Source organism: Schistocerca gregaria, chromosome 5, assembly GCF_023897955.1.
Source record: "Schistocerca gregaria isolate iqSchGreg1 chromosome 5, iqSchGreg1.2, whole genome shotgun sequence".
NCBI classification, from domain to species: domain Eukaryota; kingdom Metazoa; phylum Arthropoda; class Insecta; order Orthoptera; family Acrididae; genus Schistocerca; species Schistocerca gregaria.
Window position 1 is genome coordinate 146,240,672 of NC_064924.1, and position 7,773 is coordinate 146,248,444.

General features: G+C 43.1%; 1 protein-coding gene across 1 annotated transcript in view; it reads right to left on the reverse strand.

The window, feature by feature from the left end:
• LOC126272823 (cytochrome P450 6k1-like) overlaps nucleotides 1-7,569 on the reverse strand; it is a 73,250-nt gene extending 65,681 nt beyond the window's left edge. Inside the window, exon 1 of the mRNA XM_049976019.1 lies at nucleotides 7,518-7,569. The gene's annotated coding sequence lies outside the window, so the exon portion shown is untranslated. The remainder of the gene's footprint in view (nucleotides 1-7,517) is intronic.
• Nucleotides 7,570-7,773: the final 204 nt, after the last annotated feature.

Sequence of the window (7,773 nt, forward strand, 5' to 3'; positions counted from 1 at the left end):
TACATCCTCTTTCATTTCCATAATATTGTCCTCAAGTACATCGCCCTTGTATAAACCCTCTATATACTCCTTCCACGTTTCTGCCTTCCCTTCTTTGCTTAGAACTGGGTTCCCATCTGAGCTCTTAATATTCATACAAGTGGTTCTCTTATCTCCAAAGGTCTCTCTAATTTTCCTGTAGGCAGTATGTATCTTACTCCGAGTGAGGTAAGCCTCTACATCCTTACATTTGTCCCCTAGCCATCCCTGCCACTTGTGAAGAAGGCTATACAACTGGCAGAGAGAAATGACAATGAACGTCTTTTCAACGGCGAAATTGCTGGGAAAATGTGGATTAGTCTTTCTCTTAAACGTCACAAAACCAAACTGTCGGAGAGAAAGTCTCCAGGAACATCATATAACAGGGCTCTTGGGCTCAGGAAAGGAAATACAGAGAAATTCTGTAACCTCATGGAAGATGTTATGTCACACCTACTTTAAAACTAGGTTATGCTTTCTCTGATGTGATACCTTTTACTAATACTTTTAGTGTTATTTTAATTGTTTTTACAAGGCAGCCAATTTTCTCAGCTATTTTTGAAACTTGCTAAATATGAAGTTCCTTTTGAAAATAAATTTTTTCATAATAACTTTTCGTTACATTATCTGTTGCTGAAATGGTGCATAGCATTACATGCTTTTAAACTGTAATTTATTATAGTTTACTGTTTCTTTAGAAGCCAAAGGCGTTATGGAGGTCTGCTTTTAGTCATTTTCCTCTATAAATTTGTTGTAAAATTGTGGAACATGTTTTTTACTCAAGAATTAAGACATTTTTAGAAAATGAACATATCCTCTAAAAAGTCAACATGGATTTCGCAAACAGAGATCCTGCGAAACTCAGCCGCTCTGTTCCTCCATGAGATTCATAGCATACCGCACGGGGTAGCCGCGTGGTCTGGGCGCTTTGCCACGGTTCGTACTCGTCGGTGGTTCGAGTCGTCCCTCGGGCAAGGGTGTGTGTGTTGTCCTTAGAGTAAGTTAGTTTAAGTTAGATTAATTAGTGTGTAAGCCTAGGAACCGATAACCTCAGCTGTTTGGTCCCATAGGAACTTACCACAAATTTCCAAAATTCTACAGCGCAGTGGACAATGGCGCTCAGGCTGATGCCGTGTTCCTTGATTTCAGTAAGGTATTTGACGCCGTCCCGCACTGTCATTTAATGAAAACACTACGAGCTTACAGGGTATCGGAGCAGACTTGCGATTGGATTCAAGACTTCCTTGCAGATAGAACTCAACACGTCGCTCTTAACGGAACAAAATCGATAAATGTAAAGGTAATATCCGGAGTACCACAGGGAAGTGTGATAGGACCGTTGCTGTTTACAATATATATAACGATCTAGTAGAAAGCGTCGGATGCTTTTCAAAGACTATTCGCAGATGATGCAGTTGTCTATACCAAACTAACAACGCCAGAAGATAGTAAGAATTTGCAGAACGACTTGCAGATAATTGATGAATGGTGCAGACTCTGGCAGCTGACCCTGAACATAAATAAATGTAACACATTGCGCATACATAGGAAAAGGAATCCACTCTTGTACAGCTACACTACTGATGACAAACAGCTAGAGACAGCGTCTGCCATAAAATATCTAGGAATAACTATCTAGAGAGACCTTAAGTAGAATGACCACATAAAGCAGATAATGGGAAAAGCAGACAACAGGCTCAGATCCACGTAACTCATCCACGAAAGAAGTGGCTTATAATTCGCTTGTTCGTCAGATTCTTGAGTATTGCTCATCTATCTAGGATCCCTATCAGGTACGACTCATAGAGGAGATAGAGAAGATCCAATGAAGAGCGTCGCGTTTCATCACGTGATCGTTTAGCTGGCGAAAGAGTGTTTCGGAGACGCTAAAGAAACTCCACTGGCAAATGTTGTAAGAGAGGCTTTGTGCATCACGGAATGATTTACTACTGAAATTTCGGGACAGCACATTTCAGGGGGAGTCGGACAACATATACATTCCGCCACATACATCTCGCTTATTGATCACGAGGAAAAACTTCGAGAAATTAGAGCCAATACATAGGTGTACCGACAAGCATTCTTCCCATGCACTGTTCGCGAGCGGAACAGTGTTGGAGTAATCAGATAGTGGTACTGAAAGTACCCTCCACCACACACCATTAGGTGGCTTGAGGAGTATAATGTAGATGTAGATGAAGGATGTCATTAGTGCTCATCCACCCACAGCAATTTAAGCTGTACTCTTTGGTTCCTGCCTAAACACGCCCAAGGAAAGTGCGATATACTCGGCAAAAGGTAAAATATTTCAAATATTTGTGAAAGTAAGAAGAGAAATAACCATTGCTGGTCTCAGTACTCGTCAAAAACTAGAAGATAATACAAGTCACGTAACTGTTTCCCTTAACACGGCTTCAGTGAAAAGTGCAGACGTAACATATTTATTGATAACGTGAGGACCTCCCGATTACTTTTATTGTTGATGCATCGTTACCTGATATTTACGAGGTGCATTCAAGTTCTAAAGACTCCGATATTTTTTCTCCGGACTGGAAAGAGATAGAAAGATGCGCATTGTTTTAAAATGAGGCCGCGTTCATTGTCAATACGTCCCAGAGATGGCAGCACCGTACGGCAGATGGAATTTTACCGCCAGCGGCGAGAATGAGAACTGTTTTAAATACTTACAATGGCGACGTTTTCCGTACTTGAACAGCGTGCAGTCATTCGTTCTCTGAATTTGCGTCGTGTGAAACCAATTGAAATTCATCGATAGTTGAAGGAGACATGTGGTGATGGAGTTATGGATTTGTCGAAAGTGCGTTCGTGGGTGCGACAGTTTAATGAAGGCAGAACATCGTGTGACAACAAACCGAAACAACCTCGGGCTCGCACAAGCCGGTCTGACGACATGATCGAGAAAGTGAAGAGAATTGTTTTGGGGGATCGCCGAATGACTGTTGAAACAGATCGCCTCCAGAGTTGGCATTTCTGTGGGTTCTGTGCACACAATCCTACATGACGACCTGAAAATGCGAAAAGTGTCATCCAGGTGGGTGCCACGAATGCTGACGGACGACCACATGGCTGCCCGTGTGGCATGTTGCCAAGCAATGTTGACGTGCAACGACAGCATGAATGGGGCTTCTTTTTCGTCGGTTGTGACAATGGATGAGACGTGGATGTCAATTTTCATTCCAGAAACAAAGCCCCAGTCAGCTCAATGAAAGCACACAGATTAGCCGCCACCAAAAAAATTTCGGGTAACCGCCAGTGCTGAAAAAATGATGGTGTCCATGTTCTGGGACAGCGAGGGCGTAATCCTTACCCATTGCGTTCCAAAGGGCACTACGGTAACAGGTGCATCCTACGAAAATGTATTGAAGAACAAATTCCTTCCTGCACTGCAACAAAAACGACCGGGAAGGGCTGCGCGTGTGCTGTTTCACCAAGACAACGCACCCGTACATCGAGCTAACGTTACGCAACAGTTTCTTCGTGATAACAACTTTGAAGTGATTCCTCATGCTCCCTACTCACCTGACCTGGCTCCTAGTGACTTTTGGCTTTTTCCAACAATGAATGACACTCTCCGTGGCCGCACATTCATCAGCCGTGCTGCTATTGCCTCAGCGATTTTCCAATGGTCAAAACAGACTCCTAAAGAAGCCTTCGCCGCTGCCATGGAATCATGGCGTCAGCGTTGTGAAAAATGTGTACGTCTGCAGGGCATTTACGTCGAGAAGTAACGCCAGTTTCATCTGTTTCGAGCGAGTAGTTGATTAGAAAAAAAATCGGAGGCCTTAGAACTTGAATGCACCTTGTACTTGTAAGGAATCCTACGCAGGGTGACATGTTTGTGATAAATCGTCACGGAGCCAAAAATTACTTTGGCTAGGAGACGAACATAAACCTGCGCACGGATAAAACATAGCGCTTTTCGACTGGCCTTCCAGTTCTGACTTTTCACTGCTTGCTTGTTCAGAGCTCAGACGGCTTGGTGGGGATATGCTGGACCCTGTGTTGTTTCCGTTCTGGCAAACGAGAGCCTGTGTAGAGCACGCGCACCGCTACTCTTCACCAGTCAATAGTCAGTTGATGCTGATTTTAGTAACTCGTGTGTATGCATTGCCCGGTTAACATGTTTAGGTATGGATAAGTTTTGATTAAAATGAAAATTGTTGAAGATGACTCAGTGACAGAAACAAATAGCAGGAACAAAAGTGAGAACGAACAGACTCCAAACGTAAATCTCACGAAAGCAGTGTAACCTATTGGAACATTACATAAGTATCAAGAGAACTACTGAAACTTTGGATTTACGTTCAATGGACCTGAAAACTGTCCGTTGCCAGACTGTGTCGTTGGGTAGAAAAGATAAGCAATGGAATACTTTTCTTCGAGGAGATGATATGCAGACATGTAAGGAATAACTGTCTTTGCATTGCTGTAAGCACTGAAGAAAAGACGTTTTGGTACAAAAAGACAACGTAACATGCATTATACGAACCACGCTGCTTTCTGAGTTCCAAGCACAAAGTTCTGAATGTAGAGCACACAGGAATAAATTGGCCACACAGTTCCCACTAAGAACAGGTCGTCCGAAAAACTCCGTCTTCGCTCCACTTACGTACTTCGCGCGTCACGTAGTACATAAAATGATGTTGGCAGCAATATGCAAAAGAAGTCTATTTCGTGTCATGGACGTTCAGAGAAAGGCATTCAAAAGGACAGAGCGAGTCTAAAATTGCTTCTGTTTTCTCGGTAATTATGAAGGCATGAAATTTAACGAGAACTAAACTTCATAGGAAACAAACAAAACTTTCTATACCCCAAAAGGGTTTAGAGTTATCCACTCAATACTTATTATAGGTGCAGTACTTGATGATTAAAATGTATACATGATTTGTGTAGAACATCCTTTTATATTTTTAAAATGATTGCGAACTCTTTTTTTTTAATTTAACAATCTGAAATTTTATCCTCGTATACTTAAATCCTGGAAGTGTCTAACTAAATGACGACCAGTAAGTTAAGAAATAAGTCTAGAAAATGATCGGAAAAGATACAGGACGATTAAAAAATAAAGAACAGATTTCAGTTGTTTATTACAGAAACTCTGGAAGGTAGAAACATACTGGGCATGTCACTCTTCGCATTTGAAATTACTGTAGGACAACACTGGAACCGCCGCTTCGCCACCAGAAATTACATGAGTTCCCTTGAAAAGGCTCGCAACCAAACAAGCCTAAGTTATGCACTGACTTCTAAAGCCACCGTATTCGCTTGGTCCATAAGTTCCGTTATGTTTTAATTTTGCATGTTGGTATTCCGGTTGCTAAGGGTTTATTTATCGATAGTCATTTTTTATTTGTAGTTCACTGTGATATTGGCATTTTGTCATTGGGAGGGAGGGCGTGAGCTGTGGACGTTAGGAAATGGAGTGCCAAGTGGAGAAATCTGTACATTTCCGACATACTCTTCCGTTTGAGGTCAATAGACGAGTGAATGCAGCGGAGGCAGCCAGAAACGTTTGCGTTGTGTATGGGGATAGTGCCATTGGACAGAGCACGGCAAGAAAATGCTTTTCTCGTTTGAAAGAATGTCGTTTTGACGTTAGTGACTCCACACGTTCAGGAAGACATTCGGGGTTTAATGAAGATCGTTTACACGCAGTAATCCAGAATGATCCATGTCAGTGTACTCCAGAACTGGCACCTGGTGGTGAACTGTGATAATTCCACCATGGTGCGACATTTGTATGCAATGAGGAAGGTTCAAAAATCGGAGGTATGAGCACCGCATCCTCTAAGCCAACATTACAAAAATCAGCCGGTAGCTACGTGCACAGCTCTGCTTGCTCATCATTAACTGGTTCGTGAATAACACCGACCATTCCGATCCTCTATCGTTACTGGTGACGGAATTGGTGTCTTTATGCTAACACAAGGAAAAGAAAGCAATGATTGAGCCCAGATAAGGCAGCAACTCGCCATATAAGCACTGAACGCTCTCATAAGAGATAATGTTATGCATCTGAGGAACGACGTTGTGAAGTACTATGAATCGCTTTCCTGAGGTGTAACCATCACTGCTGAACGTTGGGAAGTTGTGGTACGTTCCTATGGGACCAAACGGCTAAGGTCATCGGTCCCTAGGCTTACACACAACTTAATCTAACTTAAACTAACTTTCGCTAAGGACAACACACATCCCATGCTAGCGAGAGGAGTCACAACAGTCGCAGTCGACGAACAACGACCAGAAGACTGCGTGAAGCAGTGGTACTTAACGATAACACCCGCCCGCATTCTGCTAGATGGATAGATATTCAGCCATCACAGGCCCTGCAGACCACGCGCTGCTTCCACAAACTGCCTGTTTTGTGCCCGGTTCCTCCAGGTGTCTTCAATCCCCAGGGCTGCTAGGTCCTTCGCCAGGTCTAACATTCTGCAAGACTGACAATAAACGCTATACAGGAGTTGGGTTGGGAAGCTATTCCACACCTGCCTTATTCACGTGATCGCACAACCTCAGACTTCCACCTTTTCCACTATCAATCGAACAAACTTCAAGGAACTTCTTTTCCCGATGAAAATGCGGTCCGAACACGGCTGGACGAGTTCTTCACGCCAAGACCACGTGATTTCTACAGTCGCGGAATGGAAAAGTTACCCCAGTGTTAGCAGACTGTTGTAAATGGAGAAGGAGAATAATAAGTAGAATAATATTATTGATGACTAAAGTCTTTCTTATGCGTATATGTTTTGTTTCTTAAACCGCATATTTTCCAGTCAGGCTCGGTTACGGACGAATGCAAGAAAGACTGACTTAAACTTGGGTTCACTATCACCAGAGACAAACATTTGCAGACAGGCCAGAATAAGATTTTCACTCATTCTGGAAACATTCACCAGGCTGTGGCTAAGCTATGTCTCCGCTAGTTCTGCAAGGTACGCAGAAGAGCTTCTGTAAAGTTTGGAAGGTAGGAGACGAGGTACTGGCAGAAATACAGCTGTGAGGACGGGGCGTGACTCGTGCTAGGGTAGCTCAGTCGGTAGGCAAAGGCAAAGGTCCCGAGTTCGAGTCTAGGTCCGGCACACAGTTCTAGTCTGCCAGGAAGTTTCATTTGTAAACATGCATTATAATTCTGTAAGGAATAAAAAACCTAGACTCACAATTTAATGGTCGAGTGGAAAGGGCAAAGAGGAGGGAGGAATACACAGCCCTTTTGGATATCTGTGCTCTATGTTACATGCTTTATGTAGCTTAATGTTAAGTTATCAGTCCACTGCCTTCTTATCCAGGAGATAAAGCGTGTGCACTACTTAGCAGAAACTGCACTGATCCTGCATACATTCCCAAGGTAATTCCATCGTGAAAGGGCTGTTAATCTTCGCTCACAGGTCGTCTTCACGTCGACAAAATCAGTACCTTAACAATAGATGAAGAAAGGGGGGACAGAAAGCAGAAGCGTTTGCAGGCAGCAGCAGACTTACCGGTTCTCTGACGCTCACCAACTGTTTATGACTGATGTTCACGTCTGTATATAAGAGGGCGCGCTCTTTATATCTCAGTGACTAAGGGAAACCTTATCAGGCGCATGAGTCTAACGCACTCTGCTTAATGATAGATAATATTTATCTCGGGGGAACTCCACAGAACACGTAGTAGTCACAAGACATCTCACACGTCAGTTACTTGTAACCTGCAGTGTTACTAATGGAAATAAGCTTTCCGCATTGTATAATAAAT